Source organism: Herpailurus yagouaroundi, unplaced genomic scaffold (genome assembly GCF_014898765.1).
Source record: "Herpailurus yagouaroundi ecotype Mexico unplaced genomic scaffold, PumYag 139, whole genome shotgun sequence".
NCBI classification, from domain to species: domain Eukaryota; kingdom Metazoa; phylum Chordata; class Mammalia; order Carnivora; family Felidae; genus Herpailurus; species Herpailurus yagouaroundi.
Genome location: NW_024412394.1, coordinates 71,359,524 through 71,375,068, shown reverse-complemented (window position 1 = coordinate 71,375,068; position 15,545 = coordinate 71,359,524). Strand labels below are relative to the sequence as shown.

Below are 15,545 nucleotides of genomic sequence, written 5' to 3'. Positions count from 1 at the left end.
TAAATGAATAAGTAGGTATGTGACATGTCACATGCTGATAAGATTGATGGAAAAATTAATTACATGAGGAAAAAAAGGATAGTATTTTATATAGATGGTCAAAGAAGTTATGGCATTCAAACAGACACTAGAAGGAAGCAAAGAAATAAGCCATGCAAAGATTTTCAGAGAGAGCATACCAAGCAACAGGATCAGGAGGTGCAAAGGCCCTGAGGCAGGAGTGTGCTGGAGTGTGAAGAACAACTTGGAGACTTGTAAAGTTTGATCAGAGTAAGCCAGGGGGAGAGGATTAGGGCACTGAGGTTTGAGAATTGGGCGATGGGAGTAGGATTAGTCTTTAAAGTCATTGTAAGAACTTTGGCTTTTACTTGTACTGCCATGGAGACATCGGGTGGTCTTAAACAGAGGAGCACCACGATCTGATTTCTGTTTATTTAGATGCTGATGATGTGGGCCAAGGTGGCAATGGCAGAGTGGGAGGAAGTGGGCAGAGTTTGGAATATTCTGAAGGAAGATCCAATAGCATAGAAGTGGAGAGTAGTAAGAGAAAAAGAGTGATGAATAATGGTGGTTTTTGGCTTAAGTACCAGGAAGGAAGGAGGGAAGGAAAGGAATAGTGGAGAAGATATAAATGAGAACCGAATCCCAATCTCCAAAGTGGTCTCCCAAATTTCTGAAAATGACGGTAGTCAGACCCCCACATGACACCATTCAAGCAACTGTCTCAGGGCACACATCCACATGCTTGAGCCAAAGCAGAAAAGGCCTTGCTACCGAGCTTAAGTCATAATGGAGGATGGAAGATCCATTTTAAATTTTCAGTTATTTCACACACTGCGCGGGTTAACAATCCATAAACTTTGATTTATATGAACTTCATTTTCTGGTAGCAGAAGAGAATGACATAATACACAAGTAAATATATGATATGTCAGGGCTTACATGCCGCTGGAGCTCTCTGCTCATCTAGTCCCCTATACTCTAGAATAAGAAAACATTCCTTTTTCACAACTTAATTAACATCAAGACTAGTGCTGTCTGATAGATACAAAATGCGACCTACGTGTATAAGCCGCATATTCATTAAGAAGGAAAAATAAATAAGTAAAGTCAACTTACTAGTGTATTTTATTGGGGCGCCTGGGTGTCTCAGTCAGTTAAGCGTCTGGCTCTCGGTTTCAGCTCAGGTCACGATCTCACGGTTCATGGGATCAAGCCCTGTATTGGGCTCTGTTCTGACACCGTGGCACCTGTTTGGGATTCTCTCTTTCCCTTTCTCTCTGCCCCTCTCCCACTCTCTCTCAAGACAAAGAAATAAATAAACTTATGTAAAGAGTAATATATTTTATTACAGTGTGTATTTTATACTGCATTTAAGTCAGACAAGGGGTCAGTAGCCACATATGGTTAGTGGCTGCCATCTTGGACAGCATTTAGATTTAGACAGTTCACTAACTTGGAGTCAATTCTTCCACATTTAGAAACCACAAAAAACGATTCAACTCTTCTTGGATCTGGATAGGTTCTCCTTTCCAGGTCTTGTGTCTAAAAAAAATATTTACACGTATAAAATTTAGATAACATATTGTGAGTCAAAGCTACGGTTCAGTTGGTGGTCACTGAAAAACAACCAAATGGAAACACATACTTTCCCTTTTCCAACTTGTCGACCTTCGGGGATATATCTTTCAAAGTTAGTGCATGTGTGTATACGTTTGCATGCACGTGTGTCTGTGTATGAATGCTCACTCACATGTTTGTCTACATATCTCTGTGTTCTTGTGCAAGATGGGTGTCCTCATGGTTTAAGGGAAGGCAGAACACCATGGAAGAATCAATAAAATTCCTGGCCCCAGGACGTAGCAGAACGGGACTTCCTGATTGCCGTCCCAGTGTAGAGAGACCAGGATAATTATCTGTGATAAATAAAAGCTAGGTGTCCATTCTTGAAGTATATGGGGATGCATCCTTCTGAAAGAGAATGAGTCTTGAAGCTCTGTAACTATCATCATTAGCTATAAAAAGTATTTGTGGCCAAGAATATATATATACACACACACACACACACACATACATATACATATATGTATACATATACATATGTATATGTATACATATACATATGTATGTATATGTATACATATATGTATATGTATATGTATATGTATATATTTTTTGCAACATGGGACATTTAATGTAATGGAAACGTTAGCCTTAAAAACAAAACTATAATCGTTACTTTGAGAGGAGAATGTTAAAATACAGGATCTAGAAAAGTGGACTGGGTGGGTGGTGAGGAAAAACCCGAATGTGGGAAAGTATTCAGAGAGGGAAGTGAAAGAGCAAAGCAAACATACCCTACTTGCTGTTGTGCCTGTTTTGCCCAAGGTCAGTTCTACCCCAGTGCCTCATCACATGCGAGGGAGTGTGTCTGTGGGGACCTAGACACTCAGCCCTCACCCCAGAGAGGGCAGGATAAGAGGGAGTGCTGGTGAGTCTATTTCTTACACCTTCCACCAGCTAGAAAATCACAAAGTTATGGCCATCTTTGTTTTTATTTGTTAAAAAAGTTTTTTTTTTAATGTTTCTTTATTTTTGAGGGAGAAGAGATGAACCGTGAGTGCAGAAGGAACAGAGAGAAAGAGGGAGACACAGAATCCGAAGCAGGCTCCAGTCTCCGAGCTGTCAGCCCAGAGCCCAACGCGGGGCCCAGACTCACAGACATGAGATCATGGCCTGAGCCAAAGTCAGACACTTAACAGACGGAGCCACCCAGGTGCCCCTTTTTAGGTTTATTTATTAATTTTGAGAGAGAGAGTGCATGAGCAGAGGAGAGGAAGAGAGAGAATCCTAAGCAGGCTCACAGTCCGCACAGAGCCTGACGAGGGGCTCGAACTCACAAACCGTGAGATCATGACCTGAGCCAAAATCAAGAGTCAGCCGTCTCACTGACTGAACCACCCAGGCTCCCCTTATGGATATCTTTTTACAAAAAATGTAGTGAAACGTATCAGCCTTGCTAATTAGGTGACCACACTGTTCAGAGAAGGAGAGCACACATTAGGGGCCAGATTCTCCACCTTGCCCTCATTTATTTATGTTTGTTTCAAAGGGTTTTTAACTTCACAGATGATAAACAAATACATGTTCACTGTAAAGGGAGATTATATATGAACCCAGTTTACAGACAAGACCACCGAGGTTCAGGGAGGTTGACCAATTTGGTCTGTGGGTAGAGATTGGATTGGAAACTAAGCTTTACCTCCCTGTAAGAGCCTCCTGACTGTCTTAGATAAGCTCTGGGTATTTCGATGTGAAAGAAGGGTGTGGAATGAGAGCTACTTGTGTAGAGTGGGGACAATGAGAGGTATGGCCAAGGGTCTTGGGGGATGGGAATGACACATAATACCTGTCAGTCTTCTTGCTCTCGCCTTCTTTGTGTGTATGTTTTGGTAACAATCATTATCTTGGGATCTAAAAAGATAACAGACAGGACCTTCTTTTTTTTTTTTCTTTTTCTTTTTTATTTTAGAGAGAGAGCACGCGCGAGAGGCAGAGGGGCAGAGGGAGAGGAGAGAGAGAATCCCCGGTGCGGGGCCCGATCCCACAAACCCGGGATCGTGACCTGGGTCGAAACCAAGAGGCAGATGCTCAACCCTCTGAGCCACCCAGGCGCCCCCCAGAAAGGACCTTCTAGAACTCTAAAGTAGTGTATGTAAGAATGCTGATAATAATGTGTAGTGTTGGACAACTGTATGAGTGAAGGGTAAAAAAGTGGAGGCTTTGAACGGGTACTGGGCAGCATGTAAGTGACATCTCAGGGGAGGGAAAGAACACTCCAAAAGACTGAGCGGGAAGTTGGGAGCCGCTGGAGATAGACATCCCAGATTGTCTGTGCCGCCCTGGTCCTGGCCATTTATGTTTTGGCTTGTTCAGCAGGTTGTCACCGAGTGCTCCTCCAGTCAGATACTGGGTTGGTGCAGGCAGTACCACCATGGACCCTGCGATCCCTGTCCTGGAATTAGGCAGCCAGCCATCAGGACAGCAAGGGCTTTTGGGCCACCGAGAGGCTAGGCTGGGAAGCAGGGTCTGGCCCTAGTGAGGCAGGTACGGTGAAGTATATACATTGCTGGCCATGCCACCGAAGTGAGTACGTGCGAATCATTCACACCAGGAAAATCCAGGACGCTTTTAAGAAGAAGCAGGTGATCCCTTTTGCAACAAAACAATACAGTCCCAAAAATGTAAACAGAGCTTCTAAGAGAGTACAATGGGAGAGTAGTTATTTATCTTTGCTTCACTAAAAAAATTTCAACACAGATTTTCTTTGAATCTGGAACTGTCACAATGCTCTTGAGCATATGTTCAGAGATGACCAGCCATGTGATTGAGGACCAGATGGAAAGAGCCCATGATACCGTGTTAGGATTCACTGTTAAAGATCATCAGCCAACGGGTGCCTGGGTGGCTCAGTCAGTTGGGCGTCAGACTTCGGGTCAGGTCATGATCTCACGGACTGGTTCGTGAGTTCGAGCCCTGCATCAGCCTCTGTGCTGACAGCTCAGAGCCTGGAGCCGACTTCAGATTCTGTGTCTTCCTCTCTCTCTGCCCCTCCCCCGCTCCCTCCCTCCCTCTCTCTCTCTCAAAAATAAATAAACATAAATTAAAAAAAAAATTAAAAGATTATCAGCCAAGAAGATAAAGGATTTCTGGGAAGACACTTAAGCCAGTGGGGTCAAAGCAATGCAACGTGCAAAAATAAAACTTCTATCAAGTTTCAGTCATTTGAAAACAAGTTATTTTCAAATTGGGCACCTGCAGATATGAGGATATGTTTATGTCAAGCTAGAAGAATTTTGAAAACAAAATTGTAATGCATATAGTCAAAGTTTTCTCTACTTTCAAATATACAGCCCTTCTATGGAATTCGTCTATATGTATTTAATAACCTCTCGCATATTGCAACAATATTTTTGACTATTGGAATTTAAATCCGTTTCTCTGATTTGAAGCTACTCTCTCCTGTTTTCTGCCCTGTGTTATTCCTTCATTTTTGAAGAAATACATTGTGTCAGATCTCAAAACTCTGCCAAGGAATTGGGACAGTCCAAATGGTCAAGTAGAAAAAGACTCAAAAATGAAAGTAAGAAAAACTCTGGTCTCCTCTCAACTTTATCAGTACTTAGCTCTTTGAAAAATGACTTATGCTTCTTTTTAATTAAAATAGAGCATGTGATTTTATAATTTCTAATGATCTGAAACAGTTTCAAGATCCTACCGTGTTAACTGACTGGTTCAGATGCTGTTTTTAGGTGACAGTGGGTGAGTCAATATGTATATCCGAGCATAGAGTTCTCTCCTTCCCAAAAGGTTCCGGAGGAAATCCAAATTGCAATGGACAAATAGTACCAGAGGTGGAGTTTTAGTTTCCTTTTCTTTTCTTTCTTGGCATTCTGCTTGATTTCCTAACTTCGTTCTGATTTCTTTGAAGCCGTGTTTACTGTCCTTGCTGCCACGGGGAACACTAATCAGGAACCCCTTCATTATTCCACTGGAAAAAAAGTTTATTGCACACCTGGATGCCTTCTACAACTATTCCGATGAGACTCTGGCACACGTTATTCCCACATTTTCCAAGGCTCTTCAGAGCTCCAAGCCCTGGTATGTGCTGTTCCCTTTCCTGGTGGTTCTCTACAACCCTTTCCATCCTTTAAAACCGCTCTCGAATATCACTTCCTCTGCAAAGCCTGCCAGAGAGCTTCCATTTTTGCATTCATCACATTGCACTGTAATTGTTTGTTTACACATCTGTTTCCTCAACTAGACTCAGAGCTCCCTGAGGTCGGAAATCTTCTCTTGTTCAACTTTGCAGCTTCCTGTTGGCTGCAGGGAAGTCCAGGGCCAGAAAGGTGACCCACCCTAAGCAAGTATGTGACCCTTCAGCAAAGAAGCTTTCCTGCCTTCACGTTGGCCCCCTCTTCTCCCTCCCTTGGTCTCACTTATCTTATCTACTTCTAATTCCTGTTATCTGACAGCATTATTTACTTTGTAATGCATCTGAAAAACATTTTTTCAAACAAGGTAGACAGTTTTATAAGAAAAGAACTTATGGATTCTTAGGGCTTGCCTTAGCACTGTCCTTGCAAGACATAAGATACTAAATAAATGTATATTAAAGAAGGGATGTATTCCTAGCAATATTTGATTGTGACTATGGACCAGGCGCTGTCCTAGCAGGTTATATGTCTTTACTTTTTTAATTTTCCCACTCCAGGGCCAGATACTGTTATTATTCCCAGAGTGTATATAAAAAAATGGAGGCTCAGAAAGTTTAAGCAACTAGCACAGATTCCACAGTTTGCAAGTAACAAAGTCAGCATTCAGACAATGGTGATATGACAGGAAAAAGCTAGTTTATTTCTCAACTTGAATTATCCTCAGGATTTCATAAATAAAAGTTATGCATGGTAATTTAATACCTAAGGGCCACGGATCAGGTACAGTTTTGGTTTCGTACACAGGCTGATGTGTGGTGTTTTTTTCTTCTATTTTGCAAATCTACATTTTATGGGAGTTTGGGAAAACGTCCTCCAGGGCTGCTATGCTTTACGCATCTCTGGAAATATGGACAACAGGAGGCACCGAACTGAGTAGCAAGGGGTCTGTCTCCTATGAAATGTGTGCCGAAAGCAGCATCTCAAACCTCCAGATGATGCAAAAGAGTGTGGAATTAGCAGTAGATTTCCTAATCCTCTTTTTAACATGGGCTCCATGATTTCTTAACTGACTGACTGAAGCGTTTCAAGGATCCTGAGTTCTGGATCTTTGGGTAGAGCAGGGCCTATTGTGGAGAAAAGGCGAGAAGAAAGTTTCCTTCCCCTTTCGCGCCCCCTGGGTCAGCTCCCTTAAGGAGTTGTTGCTTTTCACAGTCTCATTCGTCTTTCTTCCACTTCTAAATCTCCGCTCCTGTTTCAAGTCATTATCACTAGAGTGGCTCTGTGCCTCAGTTTCCTCCTCTGTAAAATGAGGATAACTGTGGTAACCACCTCCCAAGGGAAAAATAGGAGGCGCAAGGTACAATGGGAGCTGTGCGGGGGCTGGAAGAGAACCTAAGGAAGACAGGATGAGTTGGAGACAGTAGGTGCAAAAGCTCAAAAGCGTTTTGGGTAAAGGAAGTGATGGGTGGGGGAGGACTGGGTTCTTTCAAGTAGGGTTCCTGACCTAAACAAGAACAAGGCTGGGCTGCTTCCAAAGCCCTATACTTACTGAAGCCGAAAATAAAGAATGTGGATCCTGTTCTGATGCAACCGAAGGATGCCCAGTTGGCTGCTGGGGTAGGCTAGGGGAAAGAAATGTTGTGCGTAATTCCCGTTCTTGGGTAACTACCAGCTTGTCATCCCTACTGCACAGACGTTCTGAAGGTGCCCTAGTACAACGACATTATTATACTCTGCACCTTTGAATCATTCATTGGATGTTTTCCTATGATGATCATAGACTTTCACCTGTGCATTTGTATATCTACTAGTGTATTCAGGAGAGGGATGGTTGGCCACACACCCCCAGATTCAAAAGCAGAATGACCCTGAGTCACCCTTAGGAGAGGCAATGTTGGCTAATTTGTCGCTATCTTGACCAGAGTTTCTCTGCAGTAAAATTGCAGCCTAGACCTAGGAGGGACCTCGAGGGTCATATAATCCCTCTTTGGGCTTCTCAACCATTACAGACAGATAAAGAAATTAAAGCCCGGGTAGTGATTTGAGGACTTGAGTAATGGAGAAGTTTCCATCTCCAGCTTTGTTTGCCATTAGTTGACCAGTTGACTGTAGATGAATCTTTTTTTAAAATACTAGAATGGCTTTTTTTAAGTGCAGTGAATTTTAAAAACTGTTAATCTCCTACCCCTGCTTTGTAAACACTGAAGGGCATGGATACATGCTTTGCAGATGGCTTTGTTGTTTCTTCAGTGAAAGGAATTTTCTAAATGACCTTCTTCAGGCCAAGCAGGCTGAGTTTAAAGACAAAGCCAACTAATATCATTCATCTAATTGGCATCCACTCATCTACTCAGAAGGGAGGATTGTCACTGCAAGTCAAAGATAGATGGTGACGGCCTCAGGCATGACACTGTAGACTGTGGTTGCATTTGAGATGGATGGAAAAGCCCACTGGACCAGAATTACCTTGGATATGTACAACCCCCAGAGATTCACCCTTGTTAGTTAATGAGCTAAACGTTTCTTTGTTTGTTTGTTTGTTTAAGTTTATTCATTCATTTTGAGAGAGCGAGAGAGTGCGTGCAAGCAGGGAAGGGGCAGAGAGGAAGAGGGAGAGACAGAGAATCCGAAGCAGTCTGCACACCACCAGCACAGAGCCCAATGAGGGGCTCGAACCCACAAACCGTGAGATCGTGACTTGAGTTGAAGTCAGACGCTTAACGGACACAGCCGCCCGGGTGCCCCGTGAGCTAAACTTTTTCTAATAGAACCATCTCTAGGAATGTTGACCTGCTGTAGCTCTATCAACCCCTCACACTTCAGTGTGACTTTGTTGAAAGTAGACGATGAGAACCAACCTGACTGAGGAAAGGGCAGCAGGAATGGGGAGATGATGCCACTGCTTTGTCCTCCCCAGAGGCATCCAAGGGAAGGATCTTATTATTTCATGGAAGGGAAAGCACGATTTCGGGGAAACAGGATATTGGAGAACAATAACAGCAAAATTGGGTTATTTTTTTATTTCCTCAAGAAATAGGATTACTGAGCTAGACAGAAAGAAACACCATGTAAATATATATTTATTTTTAGTGTCTCCTTTTCCTCTTTCTTATTCTTCTTCTTGGGATACCCAAATCAGTATTTTCTAAGGAAAACCCCTGGATCCCAAGTGACCAAAAGCTCTGCTCGGGCTAAAAACACAGACAAAGAAAATTAGTTATGAGCTGTATCTACTAAGAACAAAGATATTTGTTGGGGCTCCTTTCCCACAAAAAAGGTTGGGAAAATTTCCCTACTGTGAATAAAGATGTTTAAAAACAGCTTTATGGAGATATAATTCCATACGATACTCCCATTTAAAGTGTATTTGAGGGGCGCCTGGGTGGCGCAGTCGGTTAAGCGTCCGACTTCAGCCAGGTCACGATCTCGCGGTCCGTGAGTTCGAGCCCCGCGTCAGGCTCTGGGCTGATGGCTCGGAGCCTGGAGCCTGTTTCTGATTCTGTGTCTCCCTCTCTCTCTGCCCCTCCCCCGTTCATGCTCTGTCTCTCTCTGTCCCAAAAATAAATAAACGTTAAAAAAAAAAAAATTAAAGTGTATTTGAGTTTTGGTATGCTCTATCATTAATTTTTAAAAATTATGGTAAGTTATATATGGCATACTGTTTGCCATTTTAACCATTTTTAAATGTCCACTGAGCAGAGAGTTTTAATATTTTTTTTACAGAGGAATTCTGTGACTTCACACTTGCTCAAAATATGAATCTGAAAATAAAATTAATCTATGGAATATAAAAAAGTCAGTTGAAAAGACTCAATGACATGGACCCTTCTGTAAGTGAGCAGCAAAGCATTAACTGGCCTTAAGAGACTTCCATCAGCAGCCAGGTGCCTTGCAGTTCCCGGGAGTTCTAGATCCAAGACTCCCTCAGCACCATCTTCCCGGAAACACTGCTTCAGGGTCATTACCACAAAGAGAGAAGTGTTCAAAAGGTGAGAGTTTCTCATAGTTTCACAATAACTCTGTCTTATTAGAGTGTTGAGGAAAGTCTCTGGATGATTCTGAGTGGCTCTGGCTAAGAGCTGCTCTATCATGTGGTTCTATTACTCAAATTGTTGATTGCCATTGACAACCATTATCCGAGACTTCCTTGTTTCAAGAATTCACAGTAGCATAGTTTTTACGCTTTGCCCAAGTTTTTGGTTGAAGATAATAATAGGTAACAATTCCTGAGCACTTCCCAGATGCTGTCTTAAGTGCTTAACATGCATCATCTCCTCTAATTCCTACAACAAATCTGAGAGGAAAATGCCTTTATTATCTCCTTTACACAGCACAGGAAATTGAAGTTTGGAAATATCCAGTAACTTGCTGGCCCAGTGTTATGTCATATGGTTGGTAAGTGGCACAGCCAGGACTTTGACCCAGGCCCCAGTCTTCCTGGTAGGTCAAGGCACTGAGCTGGAAAGACAGATTCCAAGCGAGATCTTTGCATCGCTGCTCCCAAGTACCAGCTGTGGAAAAATCTGTAACTTTTGTTACAGACAGGTGTATTGGGCAAAGTCTGAGCCAAGCTGGCCCTGAGGTGTTATTGTTCCTGCCCTCCAGTGGCTTTCAATCCAGGAAGAAAGAGTGGTTCTTTAACACAAGGGAGGCTCCAACAAGTTCTAGACTACAGCTACCAATCAGGTCAGTTGGGAGAAATTTTTACAGTTTAAATTTCTTACCAACTGGATGAATTTTTGTCCCAGATATAATGATATGCAATTAAAAACAGACCAAGGTAAAAAGACACATGCTATATCTTTTTTTTTTTTTTTTTAAGTTTAGTTTGTAATTTCTGATATTTCACACTGTAGTAGCTGCTGAGGTAGGACGCCTTCAGGGCTCCTTAGTAGCTTTGAGGAAACCACGCTTGCTCCACACCCCAGCGCAAACCCACCTCCTCCCTCCCTCTCCCCCCACTATTGTAATGAGTCTGTTTACTCGGGACACTTGAAGCCCAGTTTACAGGGCTGCTAACTGAAGCCCAGTTCACTGAAGGGCTGTGCGCCTCTCCAGGAGAGATGTCAATTATTGCTTTGCAAATTGTATCAACTTCTTGGCCAAATGGCAGTCAGCTGTCCATGTGGACACAAGATGAATCATGCAACTCAAGAAAGGTAGAGGTATTTGCAAGAGCAAACTTTCAAGGAACGGAACAAACCTGCAAGTGTAGCCTTTGTTGCCTTCATCTTTCACAGCAGCAAAAGACCTAATACTCAAGAAAGGTATAAATCCTCTTTCGTTTCCCAAACCTATGGACTATTTTCTAAATTGCTCCCTCACCCTTTTAGGCATTGTTTGCCTCTATCTTTAAAAAGCGCTGAAGCGTAAATGTTATTCTATTTTTCCTTAAAAAATTTTTTTTTAAATGTTTTATTTATTTTTAAGAGAGAGAGAGACAGAGCGTGAGTGGGGATGGGGCAGAGAAAGAGGGAGACACAGAATCTGAAGCAGGCTCCAGGCTCTGAGCTGCGAGCACAGAGCCCAACATGGGGCTCGAACTCACGAACTGTGAGATCGTGATCTGAGCCGAAGCTGGACGCTCAACCAACTGAGCCACCCAGGCGTCCCTCATAAATGCTATTCTAAACTGTGTTACTTGTAAAAGTACTTTTAAAATTATTTTTGCTGCTGGGGAGCCTGGGTGGCTCAGTTGGTGAAGCATCCGGCTTAGGCTCAGGTCATGACCTCGCCATCTGTGAGTTGGAGCTCCGAATCGGGCTGTGCTGACAGCTCAGAGCCTGGAGCCTGCTTCAGATTCTGTCTCCCTCTCTCTCTGCCCCTCCCCTGCTCACGCTCTGTCTCTCTTTCTCTCTCTCTCTCTCTCTCAAAAATAAATAAACATTAAAAATAAATAAAAACATTTTTGCTGCCAAAAGTAAAGTAAAAAGTGACTTTGGTGGCGGTGAGGGGGACACATTATTTAATCATGTATTTCGAAACCAGGGATGAAAAAGAAATAATCACTACAGGAAAAATATTAAGTATTTACCTAAGATGGTTAGGCTAGCAGAACATCAACACCCTTGTTTTTCAAAGTGTGGGCCTTTGACCACCTGCTTCAAAATCTCTTTAGAAAATAAGCAAACTGCACCTAAGACCACCTGAAGTCAAATCCCTGGGAATAGATTGCCGTTACCTGAATTTTAAAAATCCGGTTTCCATCATTCTTTAGTAGATTGTAGATCTTTCTGTTCTTTATTGATTGTAAATAACGTGCTGGAACATTCGCAGTCATGGGCAGCCGGGCAGCTGAGATTTTCCCCAGTGACTGTCTTTGCTGGCCCAGTGGGGTTTCCTAACCCTTTGTGTTCTATGCACCCCACTGGGAGTCTGGTAAAGCTATGGATCCTCTTTTAGAATAATGTTTTGAACTGAATAAATAAAACACATAGGATTACTGAGAAAAATTATATTGAAATGCAATCATCAAGGAAAAAATGTAATACATGCCTTTCAAAATGAATATACAAAATAATAATGCTTAGTAGTATCTGTAATAACTAACAAAGTTTCAAAGCAGTGATGAGCATAAATGAAATTCTGATGTCTTTAACAACGGATGTCTCTATGCTTCTATTAATGATATCTCTTTCTATTACTGGTATTGCTAACGATTGGTTTATTTCCATGTAAAATAGAAGAAAATGACCTGAGTCGAAGTCGGACGCTTACCTGACTGAACCACCCAGGTGCCCCTGTGTACCTCCTGAATTCAAACCCCAGCTAAGGACTTCTTTTCTTTTTTAATTTTTATTTATTTCTGAGACAGACAGAGGCAGAATGTGAGCAGGGGAGAGGCAGAGAGAGAGAGGCAGTCACAGAATCCGAAGCAGGCTCCAGACTCTGAGCTGTCAGCACAGAGCCCGACGTGGGGCTCGAGTCCATGAACCGTGAGATCAGGACCTGAGCCGAAGTTGGATGCTCAACCCACTGAGCCACCCAGGGGCCCCTAAAGATTTCTTTTCTAGAAAGAGATAGATGGTAAGCACACGAAAACTTTTCTTGCTTCCCAGTTAAAACCTGCCACTCCTGAGAAATTTCTTCCTAATGAATTAGAGAAAACAAAATCTACTAAATACAGCACGTGGCAGGGAAGCAGACACACAAAGGTGCTGTTCTTATTTGCCTTGGAATTGTGTTGGGTGCTTGACTTCTTAGAGACCTCTTACCTGCCCACCTTACAGACAGGTGTCGGATGGGAAATCTGGACACCCAGTGGGCAGTTTTTCCTTTTGGGCCATTCATTCCCAAGATCCCCGGAATAAGCTAATTCCTCTATAGCTTCCCACGCTGAGTTGCTAAGGGTGGAAGAAGATTGCTTACATTACGGGGGTAGAAGCTTAGTCCTCGGCCCTACAGTTGGGGCGTCTGAAACAGGCGTGTGAAAATAAACCATACACACATTTATTTTTAAAGCCTCCCCCATAGCCACAGCATATCGGGATTCGTACCAAAGGGCCTTAACTACTGGTGCGTCACTCCATGATGGTGAATGAAGTGCTCAGAGCCCAGAGGGTCCATCTTGTAGATGAGACCTGGGGCTGCCACACTCGGCCCCCATCAGGGTGCAGAGTTGCCGAGGGAATGTGGGTCCTTCAGTGCGACCTCCGCTATTCCATTGGAAGTGACCATCAACGCCTCCTGCTGGTGGGGTTGTTCACCCGGGCAGGTGAAGGCACAATGAATTGGGCACCAGGAAACAGGTTCCAGGCAGTGATGCTGACAGACTGTGTGACCGCTCTTTTTTCTATCCTGCCTCCAGTTCTTCAGCTAGAATCCAGAGGGTTCTATTAGGCCCTCTCTTATGCAGTGGTCGTATTAGCTGGCTAAGGCTGTTGCCATAACGTGCCACAGACTGAGCACCGGAAGCCAGGGAGATTTATTTTCTCACAGTTTTGGGAGCCGGAAGTCTGAAATCAAGGTGACAGCAGGGCTGGCTCCCTCTGAGGGCTGTGAGGGAAGGGTGCATTCCAGGCCTCTGTCTTCTCCCTGTGTGTCTTCATGTCCTCTGCCCTCTACGCACGTCTCTGTGCTCAAACTTTCCCTCTTTATAAGGACAGAAGTCACACTGGATTAGGCCTCACCCCAGGGACCTCACTCAGCTCCATTACCTCTGTAAAGGCCTTATCTCCATATAAGGTCACATTCCAAAGTTCTGGGGATTAGGACTTCAACATAGGAATTTTGGGGTGGAGTGAGGGCACATCATTCAGCCCCGTAACTGCCATCTTTCAGATCTCCTTTCTATTAGACGATCTTAGATATTAGATAAGTGTTCAGCTCCCCTGTAGGTGTAAGGATCAATTCTGAGACTCTCCCACAGGGAAGAGCCAGGGCACTGGTTCCTGAGGCACCCTGGCGACACCTGCTCTCTCTGTCCTTGGCAGCTGTCTGCAGTGGCCAGAGGAGACTTGTCGGGAAATTTATTCCTCACTTCATAGGGAAGAGGCTAGGAAAAGGTGACTTTCTCCTTTGGGAATCACAGACGGAGCAGCTGGGAGCACAACAGCCATCATTGCCAAAGGCAAACCGAGAAAATCTTCCCTGTGACAAATCCAAGAACAGCTCGATTTAGACTTTGTGCTGGGGGAGAGGCAGACGACTGATGAGTAAGTTTCCCAGCCCAGGGGAGGGTCAGAATCCCACCTGACCCACACCCCTGCGGCCCCACCTTAAATACACAGAGCTAAGCAACTCTTTTTTTTTTTTTTTTTTTTCAGGAGAGCGCCATCATGGAGCCCACGCCAGCTTTCCACATGCTTACCCTGGATTTTAGCAGTAAATTGTTGGGTGTTCACATAGTGTGTTATTTACTGTATGGCACTTTATCTGTGTTTATAAACCATAGACTTGGTTTTCCTGCCAACTTCAGTGTGGGATAATTGAAATTAAAAAGAAAGAAACCAAGTGCCAAAGTCTGCAAGTCTCATCTGTAAAACAAAAAGGGGAAAAGCAGCTGAACTGAATTTCTAAGTAAAATATGTTGTATCTAATGTAAAACAATTCTAAAATCGTTTTCGAAAAGAATCCTAATGAGGAAGTGTCTTTTCATTACCAAGAAATTGTGCACAATTCGTAGCATATAACCATAAAATTTTATGGTGACTTTGATTTCATTAACGTTTCCTTGTTTATTTACCACATTAGATATATACCACAATCTATGAAATCTGAACAATTAAAAGTTACCTAAAGTTATATTATGCTACAATGAGATATATTATGCTACAATGAGATTATATTATGCTACAATGAGATATGCTACAAAAGATATGCTTTTATCTCTTTTTGAGCTATGAGTTTTCAACTTCTAAACTGTTGCATTGAAGGCTATCTAAAACCCTGTGTCAAGCATACCCTTCCCCCCCCCCCCCCCAGATAAAATCCTGTGACTTCTCCATGATAGGCTTCTGTAACTCACTTCTTTTTCGAAATTAAGTCTGTGATTTTGTTCTCCTTCAGCCTCTGCACAGTCTGAAATTCAGCTTGAGCTATTTCATTTCTTACTTTTTACACTTGTGTTGACTTTGGGGAATGTTTTTCATATACTCTTTATGCTTTGCTTTTATATCACTCACCGAAAAGGTAGCTGCAATTTACATGTTCAGTGATCTCTTTTTCACAGCGTTCTAATATTAATCTCTTAGACATTCTGCAAATCTGCTATGCTTCAAATTAGCCACTCTAGTTCTTGTCTGAGCTAGATACCTAGATTGCAAACTCTTCGGGGTAAGGATCTTGTCTCTTGGTGGTTTATAATGTGTTCTAGACACTTCTTACCAG

At 43.0% G+C, this 15,545-nt stretch overlaps 2 long non-coding RNA genes across 2 annotated transcripts; both read left to right on the top strand.

The window, feature by feature from the left end:
* Nucleotides 1-3,597: 3,597 nt before the first annotated feature.
* On the top strand, nucleotides 3,598-10,322 carry LOC121029929 (uncharacterized). Its single transcript, XR_005789987.1, has 4 exons — nucleotides 3,598-3,715; nucleotides 5,492-5,661; nucleotides 9,441-9,706; nucleotides 10,049-10,322. It is a non-coding gene; the product is annotated as an uncharacterized LOC121029929 (long non-coding RNA).
* A 2,300-nt stretch (nucleotides 10,323-12,622) lies between these two features.
* Nucleotides 12,623-14,878, top strand: LOC121029928 (uncharacterized). Its single transcript, XR_005789986.1, has 3 exons — nucleotides 12,623-13,683; nucleotides 14,150-14,371; nucleotides 14,483-14,878. It is a non-coding gene; the product is annotated as an uncharacterized LOC121029928 (long non-coding RNA).
* Nucleotides 14,879-15,545: the final 667 nt, after the last annotated feature.